At 32.0% G+C, this 14115-nt stretch overlaps 1 non-coding gene across 2 annotated transcripts; it reads left to right on the plus strand.

The window, feature by feature from the left end:
• Positions 1-3110: 3110 nt before the first annotated feature.
• On the plus strand, positions 3111-13726 carry LOC105772755 (uncharacterized). 2 transcript variants are annotated; one of them, XR_008196939.1, is made up of 4 exons: positions 3111-3347; positions 3538-3759; positions 3891-4413; positions 13392-13726. It is a non-coding gene; the product is annotated as an uncharacterized LOC105772755 (transcript). The 2 variants fall into 2 exon arrangements; XR_008196938.1 differs by lacking the exon at positions 13392-13726 and adding an exon at positions 8049-8833.
• Positions 13727-14115: the final 389 nt, after the last annotated feature.

Raw genomic sequence — 14115 nt, forward strand, 5'->3', positions numbered from 1 at the left:
TGTGTGGTCCACCCATGTGGCCCTAAAATTGTTCATGATCACCGTCGATTCACTTTGAAGAGACACACACCTTTCACCACGAGTTCGATCGACAACCCTCATAATTAATTTTGATATTATTCACCTAAATTCTATCGTTCAACGACAAATACACATGGATTAACAATTGGTATCAAGATTTTGACAAGATTTGGAAAAGATTGATTAATTGATTCAAAAGATTAACATGGGATAATGATATTATGAAAATACGGTATCTAATCATTGAAAATAAATAGTAGTTACTAACCTTTAGAAAATATTACGGATGCTATTGGTGACAAATCTATACACCGTTAGAAATCGAATGAGCGGGCAATGATTCAATAAAGGAAAAATTTGGGTGTATGAATTTGAAAAGAGGAAAAAAAATGGAAGATAGTTTCTATTAGAATTTGAAAAGAGGGAATGTGAATGATTAAAGTAAGGGAAAAGCTGGATTAAATACCTAGGGTTTGTAAACCTTAGGGGTGACACAAGAAATTTTACCCAAGCCTTGTCGAAGATCAAAATAAATAAATAGTAGGAAAAAAGCTCAAACTTGGGTCTCTAGGAAGGGGCTTTAACACTTAACCATTAAGCCTATAACTCATTTCTTGCTTAATCATTTCAATTAACCCTAAATATATCGGGGTGTGATAGAAGTACTTTGATCGGATGAAATATTTAAAACCAAACCTTGTGGCTCTAGAAAAGGAGCATGTGTGAAACAGGTGATTGTTGTTTTCATCCAGGCGGTCACACAAAGGACATTTTGAACATGTTGTATTATTTTGAGCACATAGTTCTATCTTGAGAGCATATGCTCTGGCAAGTATTTCGATCAGATGGAATATTTAAAACCAATCCATATGACTTTGGAAAAGGAGCATGTGCGAAACTGGTGGTCGTTGTTTTCATCTAGGTAGTCACATAAAAGACATTTTGAACATGTTGTAATATTTCGAGCGCATAGTCCTGTCATGACAGTGAGGTAGTTACGACACAATTTCCCAAGGAACACCATAATTGTTTTTGGAAGCCGAATTTTCCAAAGAGCCCTCCAATTTACATAGAGGGTAGTTACAGATGTGCTGAGCTCCTTTTGGTTGGAGAGGTAACGATAAGCATCCTTCACTGAAAAAAGTCCTGAAAAGTTATATTTCCAAATGTACCTATCTTGGCCATTAGAAATGGAAAACCCTCGAAAATTAAGTTCCTGTTCCCAAGTGCTACTCATTTGGTCATGGATAGGTTATTTTGAAATTTGGGATAAAGCAATATTTAGTCAGGTGTTGAATTTGACAAAATTTTTATTTTATTTTTATATTTTTGATTTTTTAAACAATTTTTTAAAAAATAAAAAAATAATTTCTTTATAAATTTTAATTATTTTATAAGTTCTTTTATATTTTTAGATTTTATATAAAACTTTGAAAATTTCATGTAATGATCGGCACTTTGAGAGTACATCACATCTTTGTAACTTAATCGAATCAAATCTATAATATATATAATCACGAAATTTAGAAAAATTTTAAACTGATAAAAATACCCTTTAGCATCATATTATTAAATTGACATTTAAATATAATTATAATATTTAATTTAGAAATATTAATTAAAAGTTATGTAAAATAGATTTTTGATAATTCCACATTTTTAAATTTTTTTTACAATTACAATTATATTAAAAAGTTATTTTTAACATTTTTACTTGGTATTAAAAATAAAAATTAAATAGTGATGAGTTTATTTTAGAAAATATCTTTTATTGTTTCAAAAATTCTTAAATAGTAGAAAACTTTTATTAGTACTATATTTGAATTATCAAAACAACCAATATATTTTAATAATGTTTATTAGTTATTATTTTAAATAATGATTACATGTAATAAAAATTATATTGTAGGTAAAAAATAATACAAGTATTTTAATTATGATTTGAAATTTTTTAATATTATTAAAAAATTATTGATCTACAAAATATCAATATTTGAATATGATATTTGAATTTTTTATATTTTAATTGTTAAATAAACTAATATATTTTAGTTGTATTTAAAAATTCGAATAATGGATTAAAATTAATTATAATAACTAAAATATATTATTTAAAAACTAAATAGAAAGTTAAACGCATAAAATTACATGTAACACTTGTGCCATTAGAAACTAGTATATATAAAAACATGAATTTGGAAAAACTTTTGAACTGAAAAGAATACCTTTTATTGTTAATTATATTTACTAAATTGACATCAAAAATAATTTATTAGTATTATTATGTGATAATAATAAAAATAATATTAATTAATATGATAGTATCTTAGAGTGAAATTAATTAATTTGATCATATCTTTTAAAAGTTCTAAATAAAAATAACATAATATATTATTAATTAATAAAATTATAAATCTATAAAATCATTGAGTATAATTGGACAAATTAAAAATAATAAAAATATAATTTTTAATTAAATGAAGTTAATTTATATATAAAATGTTAAACCAATTTTTTATAATTAATAAAAATTAAATGTGTGTGAGATTAATATTATATATATCAATATTATATCAATATAACGGTAATCTAATTGATAATGTATAAATTTATTTATTCTTAATTATATATCAAAATTCAAAATAACATAAATATATTTTATAATTAAATTAAATATTATTATTTTTATAAATACTAATTGTATCTAATCAAATTAGTTCAACTCAACACAAATCCCAACCCAATAAATAGAATCGATTAAGAATTAGTATTTTGTATTATCTATGTTTCTTATATTTATAATATTTTTATTATCAATGTGACAATCATTATCACGTATTTAACCTTTGGATTCATATTTATTACAATTATTATTTTAAATTAATTATCACTTAATTTATGGTACAATTATATATAAATTTTTTGACTAAAATTTCAGACTGGACTTTATTATTCTCTATTTAAACAGATGACATAACAAAGAAAAAGTCCAAAAAAATAGAAAGAAATAGAAAAACAACGAAATTTGGCCCAAAAAAAAGGCCTAAGAAAATTTAGCATAAAACAAAAAACAGAACAATCTAGAAACGTGAAAGCACCAAAAATTACCTAATCAAAATTCTTTGAATTGCCCGTCCTATCCAAAAGACATCATTTCCTTTTTGACGGTATCAATTCTCAGGAAAGCTTGTTCTTCAAAAACCTGTTGATATGCTATGTGAAACTTTCCTTTCTTCTTTCCCCTTCTCCGGTCAATTTCAGTCTGGTTCTCGCATCCAGTCAGCATTCTTTTGTTTTTCGGCATACCTAGGGACGTTCTTTAGTAGGTAAAACTCCCCACTCTTTTTTAAATATTCTGTTGCTAGTATATGGGCTAAACCATTTGCTGATCTCGGAGTATGTTTGAACACAATATTATTGAATCCAACTTTTATCTGTTGAATATCATTTATATATGCTCCTACTTGTGATCTGTCTTGACTTTTTTATTAACACTTCTTGATGATGGCTAATAAGTCTCCTTCAGTAATGATTTCCGGCCACTGCATTTCAATGCCTATTTAGACTGCTTTACGGCATGCAAGTACTTCATCAGCGAAAATGGAGGCCACGTCTTTATGGGTCTCTGAGCAGGATAAAAAAAGATCCCCTCAACGTTTCTGACCACAAAACCCGAGGCTAATTTTTAGTGACACCCATCATATGCACCGTCAAAATTGATCTTAACAATAGAACCAGGTGGGTGACTCCATTCTCTCAGCTCCTGCAGTTTTGAGGATTTTTTTCGATCCCGTTTAACTCAATTATGTAATTATTAACAAATCTTGCTATTTCCTAACTAGTGCTAATTTTCCTCTCATGGATTCTAGCATTTCTATCTCCCCAAATGGCCCAGAGCGCAAAACAGAATATTCGACAGTGGTGGGGGGACACTCATAAAAAACCTAGGTAAGCCATTGTGTAAAATCCATAGTAGTATCAATAAGAGTATTCGAGAATAATAATGCTTCTAGACTTCAACTAAAATAGGGCATTCGCGGAACAGATGATCACTTGTTTCAACCCCTCTTCCATATTAGGGACAGGTTGTATTAGTGACTAGTTTCCCATGATGCATGTTGACTAGTGTAGGCAAGTAGTTCCATGATACCTTCTAGATTCTAATTTTTATTTTAGTAGCGAGATTTTGATGCCTGAGTTTTTTTTGTAGAAGTTTCTATAGTTGGTTTGTAAAGCATAAGCTCTAGGATTAGCACATGAATTTTGTAATAGTTTATACGCGTTACGAACCAAAAATTTGCTGAAGGCTCACCATTCCATATGAGAAAATCATCGTGTGGTTTTTGTGCCAGCGAGATACGGAGTATCTTCTCAGCATCTCCCTCCAAAAAGGTATTAACAATCAACTTTCGTTTCCATATTTGATTATTTGTGTCAATTAACTCGACAACTTTAGAATCTTTCATATTATGAACAAGAGAAGATAATTTGAAAGTTTCTGCATTTGGAATCCAAGCATCATTATTAGTTGTAACATTCATACCTGTACCCACACTCCAGCAAAGCCCTTTTGCCAAAATACCATTCGTCGCCCAAATACTTCTCCATGTATTGTATTCCCCAATCGCGAGTTAATGAAGTCATTATTTGGGAAATACTTTGCTTTAAGCACTCGTGCAAATAGAGAATTTGGGTTGTTAATAATCCGCCAGTCTTGTTTTTCCAGTAAGGAAATATTAAACTGACCATACTTCTGAAACCTATTCCCCCTTCATCTTTTGAACGACACATATGCTTCCACTGGCACCAGTGTATTCCCCTCTTCTCATGTCCTTTTTGCCATAAAAATTTAGCTAAAATGTTTTCTAATTCCCACATAAGGATTTCAAAAGTAGAAAGCATGACATAGCATAAGTTGGTATTACATGGAGCACTGATTTTATGAAGATCTCCTTACCCCATTATGATAGTAGTGTTGTACTCCATCCTTCGATTCGAAAATATACCCTATCCATAAGATTTTGAAAGGATTCTTTCTTTCATCTGCCCACCACATTTGGGAGTCCCAAATATTTTTTGGGTTCGTTGAACTTCTCACACCCTACAAAGTTGATATTCTTCCTTTTTTTTCCTTCTCTTTTGTATTTAAATTGTAGAAGATAGTTGATTTGTTAAAATTCACACATTGGCCTGAATATTGTTCGTATTCCATCATAATTTCTTTCAAAATCAACGCTATTTTATTTGTTGCTTCACCAAATAGGATACAATCATCCGCGAAGAGTAAGTGTGATATCTTTGGTGCATTTCTGCTAGCTTTTGCTCCTTTTAACAATCCCTCTCGCATAGCCAGTCTCATTAAAGATGAAAGTCCTCACTACATAGTAGAAAAAGAAAAGGACTAAGTGGGTTGCCTTGTTGGGGCCCTCTTGTAGGCTTGAAAATGTTTCCGCTTTTCCCATTAATTTTTACTGCGTAAGAAACCGTGGAAATACATTTTATAATTAGTGCCACCAATTTTGCTGCAAAGCCCATTCGTAGCATTACTTCCTTTAGAAAGCTCCACTCAACTCTATCATAAGCTTTGCTCATATTGAGCTTTACTGCCATATATCCTTTCTTTCAGGTAAGTTTCTAGCGAAAAGTGTGTAAAATCTTATAGGCTAATAGCACATTTTCAAAAATTAATCTTCCGAGAACGAAAGCACTTTGAGCACTGTCAATACATTTCCCAATAACTCCCTAAAGACGATTTGGTATTGTTTTCTCCACAATTTTATAAATGATAGTACACAAACTAAAAGGTCTAAAATTAACAAGACTTGTAGGCTTCAGGATTTTTGGAATAAGCACAATATTTGTCAAATTTATAGAGTCAAAACCATTACCATCAATCAAAATTCTGACATCTTTACCTACAATGTGCCAATATCTCTAAAAGAATAATGCCGGAAAACCATCTGTTCCTGGTGCTTTAATAGGACCCATTCTTTTTAAAGCTGAATAAACCTCTTCTGTCGTGTATGTTGATAATAAAGTTGTATTGATATCAGAGGAGATACTAGAGTCGATACCCGCTAGTAGATGGGATAAATTCCCAATCTCATTAGACGAAAATAACTTCTGAAAAAACATAGTGGTAGCCTCACTAATCTCATCTTCGTCGCAGATCTCCTTTCCTTCATCTAATTCCAGCCTATTTGTTGTGTTTATCTATCCACGAAATAAGGCATGTTTATGAAAGAAGGTTGAATTCTTGTCCCCTAGTTGAAGCCAATTGGCCCGTGCCGTTTGTTCCCAAAACATCTCATCTTTATCAATCTCCAAATTAAGTTCAATTTTTGTATCAATTAGCGTTGCCATTGTGTCTTCACCCCTCTTTTTCTCTAAAAAAATTTCTAACTCCTTAGTAAGTTTCCATTTTAAACCTTCCCAACCTTTCTTAATTATACTTGCCCACCTCTTCAGTCTGAATTGCAACCTTTCTAGTTTTTCAATGAGCATACCAGTTGAGGACTCCCAAGAGTTCTTAATTTCTTATTCAATAGATTCTTCCATAGTCCACCACGCCTCAAATTTAAACATTGGGATCCCCATACAAATTCTTGCATTATATGTATTTAGGAGGAGGCAGTGGTTCGATATCGAGTGTGGTAAATGTCAGATACTGCCTTTTGGAAAAAGATGTAACTATTTTTCATTCGCAACTCCCCTGTCTAATCTCTCCATGATGTTTGTTTCTGGCAAGTTCCCTCTCTTTAATGTAATACATACCCCAGTATACCTTACATCCACTAATTGGCATTCTTCAAGAACATCACAGAATGCCTCCATTCTTCTCTCCTCCCTCGGTATTCCTCTAGTCTTTTCAAATGAATACATGATTTCGTTGAAGTCGCCATTTACCAACCAAGGATAGTCTTTATCCTGACCTAGTTTTCTTAATAAATTCAAAGAAACATTCTTATTACTTACACAAGGTACACCATAAAACCCTGTAAATCTCTATTCCTCAGTAACATTATCCTCCTTAATCAAAGCATCAATGTGGCTTTTGGAGAAACTCCTTAACTTAACAGTAACTTCCCCTTTCCATGCCAAGCATAGCCCATCACGTAAACCTTTCGCTCCCAAATCAATTCCATTCACAAAATTGCATCTCCTTCTGACTTTTTCTATACGTTTCTTATCAATTTTTGTCTCCATAAAGAAGACCATCTGGGGATTGTGTTGCTTCAGCAAATACCAAAGCCTATGTACAGCCCGTAGACTCTCCAGTCCACGAACATTCCAAGATATAATTTTCATTGCGTCCGGTCAGCTTGCCTTTTGGCAGTCTCCGATCCATATTGATTGGGAACACAAAATTGTTCTGAGTTTTCCAACGCCGAATCTAAAGGAGTTACTACATGTACATCTTTATTCTCGCGTTTTGTCCTTTTATATCCGTCTTCACGAGAATTCATCATACTTCGCTCATCAGTTTCTATTTTTGCTTATTTCCTCTTTCTCATTATGCTTTCTTCCTCAACTTGATTCATCATTACCCCCGATCTAATTCTTTTCCAGCTTGTCTTCTTAACTGATTTAGATTTGTCTTCCAGTATACTGTCTATCCCGTTCAATCTCTTAATGTTCTCCATAATAGACCCTTCCTCTTGTATATCACCTTCATTATGACATTTGAACATTCCATCCTCATACCTTGATTTTGGTGCTGTAAACATCCCCGACTGCCTAGTGTCGTACATTAAGATTTTTTATTTTAAATCTATCTACGTCTTCTTTGCCTCCTCTTTTCCTTTTAGTTGTAAATTATCTTACAGACTCTAAGCCATAGCATTCCAATCATTTAGCTTTTTTATTTATCCCAGAAAGCATCCCAGTGTCGCCTGTGTAGGAACATTGGGGCATCATCTTTTTTGAGAGGGAGCTAAATTTTAAATTTTCTTTCCCAATTAAATTTAGTTAAGCTTTTAGTGCTAATGAATATGGTAAATCATCTCCAAGTTTGTTCTTTTTTGCAGGTTTTAACTCGATACAGTCCTTGAACCCATACCCCATTCGTCTACATACAAAGAAGAAAGTCACCAAATTCTCATATTTAAAGGAAATACACGATTTCCTTTGAATACCTTCTGAGACGAAAATTCTCCTACGTAGACGTTTCTGCACATCCAATTGGACTCTAAGATGACAAAATTCTCCTTTCAGATCTAATTACTCCTCCAAAAGTAACTACTATGGCTTTCAGGAAATTTTTTTGTCAAATTTTGGTAAATACGATCCAATCTTGATCCAATATGGTGAAGAAATAAGCCGAATTTGACTTTTTTCCACCGGTTTAACCAACCGGTTGAAGAGTATAAGTTGCTTCATAAATAGCCATGGTTGACCCTTTATAACTGTCTCTAGATCTTCTTCAGTTTCAAACACAACCAAAAATAGATTTTGCCCTACCAGTTGAATCTCAATTTTTTTCCTAGTATTCCGGATACTTTTCATTTGTGCCCTAAAACTATCCGGATTGTAAGATTTTCCTATCCATACCGTACATAACAAAGTTGGTTTCTCACTTGGTACAACCACTGAGCTTTTGACCGATAATTGGACGAGCTCTTCTGTCAGAAGGGAGATCTCGTCTCCTCCCAAACTCTCTACGCCACTACTTTTCTCCATCCCAAACCACAGTAGTTACTGTTTTCTCTAGGACACTTAAGAAAAGCACTCTTGGCTATTTTACAATTATATATAAATTAAAACTAATGTTTAACACTATAAATATATGCATTAGTAAGGCAATTTCATTCAAGATGATATCTAAAAAATTACTGGAAAAATAATATTGTAGAATTATTTAATAAGCTTTGTTTCCATTATCATAAAAGATGTGATTTTTATTATTTGAGATGTTTATTCATTATTATTTTATATTCCATAGTTTTCTTGTTAATTAATTTTAATAATCATAATTGTGAATGTTGTTTAACATTGTGTTGTGAAATATTATACTAAAAACAATAAAATATTAACATAATCGTTCTTTGTAGGTGAAAATTTTACTCATATTCGAATGACAAGTTATCATTTATATATTTATATATACATTACAGTAATAAAAGTTACAATTTAGGAAAGTAATCCAATGTGGCATAGTTTAAAAGTTGCCACATGTACATATTGTTCAAATTTGCAAACTTAATAGTAATTTAAATTTTCATTTAAATGCTTAAAATTTTTAACCTCCCTAACCCAGCCTAGGCGTTAGACTCGAATTCGGAAGATTACATTAGTCATTGGAATGACCTAATAAGTTATCATAGTTAAATTTTCATAAAAACTCATGAATTAATAAAAATTGATTAAGTTATATTTTTTCGTGTAATGGTGATTTCTTTTGAAACTTAGCTAATTCCTAATTTATTTATTACCCAAATTTCAGTTATAACCTAGCAGTGGAAAGGGATATTCAATTTAGTTTTTAATTACTATTCATAATCTGATGTCCTAAACTTAAATCAAATGTCATGCAAGATATATATATATAAACCCAAATCCTATGTCTCATGCCACAATTCAAAATAAAATAATATAGTCTATGAATAATAGAATTATCATATAAAAAGCCTAAAATATTTTAATAAATAAACTGAGCCAAAACCCTATAGATGTCGTGTTCGCGTCCTAACCAGATGGGTTATCTGTAGAGAAGGAAATGAGCTATAAAGCTCAGTGTGAGTTCCATTATAAAAAAACCAATGCAAATGACTAAGTATACAGAAACACGACACATAATAACACATTTTCTAGTTCCTACGTGGTCTCCTCAGTGTCGTAGTTCTGCCACAGAACCTTGAGAAGTAGGATCCGTTTCCTTCTCAAAATCTTTATGTCACGATCTAAAATTTGTACGGGTTCTTCAAAGGACAAATCCAGTTACACCTCGATTTCTTCAATTGGTACGATATGAGAAGGGTCAGATCAGTATTGTCTCAACATAGAGAAGTGGAATACATCATGAATATGGTCCAATCTGGAGGTAATTCTAGTTGGTACGCTACTAGACCAAATCTTTTAAGAATTCTATAAGGTCCGATGAACCTAGGATTTAATTTTCCTTTTTTCCCAAACATCAACACTTTTTGCCATGGGGACACTTTTAGGAAGATTTGATCTCTGACACTGTACTCAATGTCTTTCCTCTTTAAGTCTGCATATGACTCCTACCTATCCAAAGTTGCTTTTATTCTATCCTAAATCAATTTGATTTTCCCCTCGGACTCCTGTATCACTTCTGGACCCAAAATTTTCCTTTCACCCAGTTTGGTCCAACACAGTGGTGTTTGACTTGTTCGACCATACATAGCTTCATAGAGTGCCATTTGTATACTCGATTGGGAGCTATTGTTATAGGCAAATTCTGCTAGAGGCAAATGTTCCTCCCAACTACCTCGAAATTTTATGATGTAGCCTCTTAACATATTGTCCAATATATGAATAACTTGTTTGGATTGCCTGTCAATTTGTGGATAGAAGGCAGTATTAAAATCCAAATGAGTACCCAGTGCCTCGTGAAGCTTTTTCCAGAATTGAGATGTAAAACGGGGATCTTGATCTAAGATGATATAGAATGGTACTCCATGCAATCTTACAATTTTTGAAATATATAACCTAGCAGCAGAAAGAGTTATTTTATTTAGTTTTTAATAAAAGTCAAGGTTCATGCATATCTAATTACTATTCATAATCTGATATCCTAAACTCAAATTAAATGTCATGTAAGTTATATATATATAAAAGCCCAAATCTTATGTCTCATGCTACAATTCAAAATAAAATAATGTAGTATATGAATAATAAAATAATCAAATAAAAAGCCTAAAATATTTTAATAGATAAAACCAAGCCAAGATCTTCTGTATGTCGTGTCCGTGTCCTAACTTGGTGGGTTATCAGTAGAGAAGGAAATGAAAAAGGAGTGAGTTATGAAGCTCAGTGTAAGTTCCGTTACAATAAAATCAGTGCAAATGACTAAGCATACAAAAACACAATACATAGAAAAACTCACAATAGTAATTTCAGATTATCGGTATTTTAGATCACTCAACAGTATATATATGACATCTTAAAATCTTAGAATTGTATGCACATGCTTTTGTGAATGCAATAAAATTTTTGTTTAATAGAAAGGGTCTTACCCCACGACTACACACCATAATAGGAGTTCCCCTGAACTCCAACCACTTACACACTTGGTTGTGGTTTTAACCACCAATGGTTTGTGGATAAATTGCTAATGGTTGTGGACACAGCAAAAACATCGTAGATGAAATTTTCCTATGGTTCTTGATACACAACAAAAACACCACAGATGGAATCTACCTATGGTTGTGGGTACATAAAAAAATAATGCAGATGAAATCTACCACTAGCTGTGGATGCACAACATGTCTGCAGGTAAGAGTTGCCAATAGATTGTGGATGCACAAAATAATTGCAGTTAAGGAAAAAACACTACTAATGGTTGTGGGTGCATAAGATGAACTACCAACACTTCCTCCTTACATATCGTCCCACCACATGTAATACAATAAGATATATTCAAAATAGATTAATATGGTGGCATTTAACATGCTTTTAATAGAACATTACAGTAGCAATTACTATGCTTCTAACGGATCAATTTAGTAGCAAAAAATATGTTTATCATGTGTTCGATTTTACAATAATATAAGGCATGTTCAACATGCCATGGTAGTACAGATGCATTAGGCATATATTATTCACTTAACACATATATACAATACTATTTCGGTTAATTAGAATATGCATTCCAATATTTATATTCTTAGAGATTCAATTGAAAAAAATAAATCTCTAAAAATAATTTGGGGACTATTTAGGGATTAAACTGAATAAATTATAAAATTATAGGAAAAACTATAAAATTCTAAAGAAAAGGGTCACATGGCCGTATGGCTAGGCCGTGTGAGAGGGTTGAAGTTGTGTGGAGGGGTTACATAACCATGTGACCAGGCTGTGTAATAGACTGTAGTCATATGGAATTCACAAAAATAAGTTACAGGGGAGGCACAACTGTGTGGCAGGTCGTGTAGGAGGATCTTGGTCGTGAGAGATTTAAACTAGCCTAGTGTTTTAGAGGTACATGGCCGTGTAAGGGGCTGTGTGGTGCATATGCCCGAGTGAAAAATCGTGTGGCCCTAATCCTAGGCACTGTTTGCCCCGGTTCACTTGTAAGAGAATGCACACATTTCACCGGAAGCCCGAACGCCGTCCCTTACAGACAAGTTTGATCTGACGCACCTAAAACAGGTCATTCAAATGATGTTTTTTGCTTGAATTAGCAATTAATTCCAAGATTTGATGAATTAATGGAAAGATCTGGCAAGAACCACAAGATAACATAATCAGATTTAAAAATTAGTGTGGATCGGTGCTACTTGAGTTTTTATGAGTTCTACTAATTGAAACGAGAATATTTACTAAACTTTTGACAAAGATTCGGGCTATGGATGATGAATTTGACAACTAGTAGATAAATGGTTTAATAGAAATTGATTTTGGTTTGGGAAAAGCAAAAATAATTCTAATTAGAATGAAAAAATAAAAAAATCCTAATGTAATTAGGAAAAAAGTGACTAAATACCTAGGGTTTTCAAACTTCAAGGGGATGCATGGTAATTTGCCCTTTCTACCAAAATAAATGGAAATGAAAAGGGTTTTAGGGTGGCTTGAACATGGGTATCCAAGGGAAAGAAGCAAGCATGTAACCATTAGGCCTAAGCATATTTCTTATTAAGTTTTCACTCGTAATAATATATATTTTAGTGTGATTTTTATCCTAATTTGCTAAAATTAAAAAGAAAAGAAATGGGGGAGGAGTGGTTTGAACCTAAGATCTCCAAGGAGTGGACAAACTACTTAACCATCAAACCTATTCAATTTCTTGGTTTTTTTTTTGCAATTAACCCCTTATATTTTGGGGTGTGACAAAATTAGCTTAGTCAATTGCTAAATTCCTATTTGAATAAGAATATGGATATTTCTATATATATAGATGTATATATCAGTATTCCTTATAATTATGATGCGTAGTAAATAAAATTTCAAAGTACTAGATTAATTAAGTAAATACAACAAAAAATTGAATATTTTTTTAATCGGGGTAATACCTTTTCAACAAGTAAATGCTAAAAAGTATCAAATTTAAACACTCCTATTAAGTATGCTTGTTGTTTACAGGTGTCAATGCTTAATAATTGTTGACTTTGAGTGAACAATTTCATTGCCTTTTCAATAAAAAAATTCATTGCCTTAATTATGAATAATTTCATTATCTGAATATTCAGATTCTTACCACTGGCAAGTTCTCTCTGTGAGGGTGATGGGGATGAAGGACGTTCTACAGAAGACCAAATCACTAAGAAGGTACAATTTAAGGATAAGAACTCAGAACTGAACATAATCAAGGCGATGGATTTGACTCCTAAACCGAATTTTTCTTGGAAAGAGAGATTAATGGTGAAAAACCTTACTGACCTGGAAAGGGTAGCTGAAAATACATAATTAGAAGTGGATGATGATTTTGATTATTGCGAAGGGGATATCTGTAACGCATAAGTTTGTGCAAGTGTACACAGTCGTTATCAAGTAATAAGTAAGTATCGAGTTATTATCTCTACAAGGATTGTATTTGTGCTAAGTCACTTAATTTGTAAAATTATATTAACAAATTGGTAAAGAAAAACACGATATAATTGAGAAGTGGTGATTGAAATATATTAAACTAAATGCAATGATTCCTAATGCAAATTATCCTAAGTTTGCAAACTATATGAATGAAATAGATTTTAGTAAAATTAAACACAATCTGCAATAATTATAACATAAATAAACTAGGAAAATTACTTTAATTAAACACAATTTATTATCAACATGCTTAATAACATTTGGAAAAATATTCCATGGCAACTTGATCTTTCATGAGTTTGGAAATCATATTAGGTCCTTTCGGAATCATTTACTTAGTAAATACGCATTTTACTGATCCTTATTTACTAAGGGTTTCTTAGC

The sequence above is a fragment of the Gossypium raimondii genome, chromosome 6 (assembly GCF_025698545.1).
Source record: "Gossypium raimondii isolate GPD5lz chromosome 6, ASM2569854v1, whole genome shotgun sequence".
NCBI classification, from domain to species: Eukaryota; Viridiplantae; Streptophyta; class Magnoliopsida; order Malvales; family Malvaceae; genus Gossypium; species Gossypium raimondii.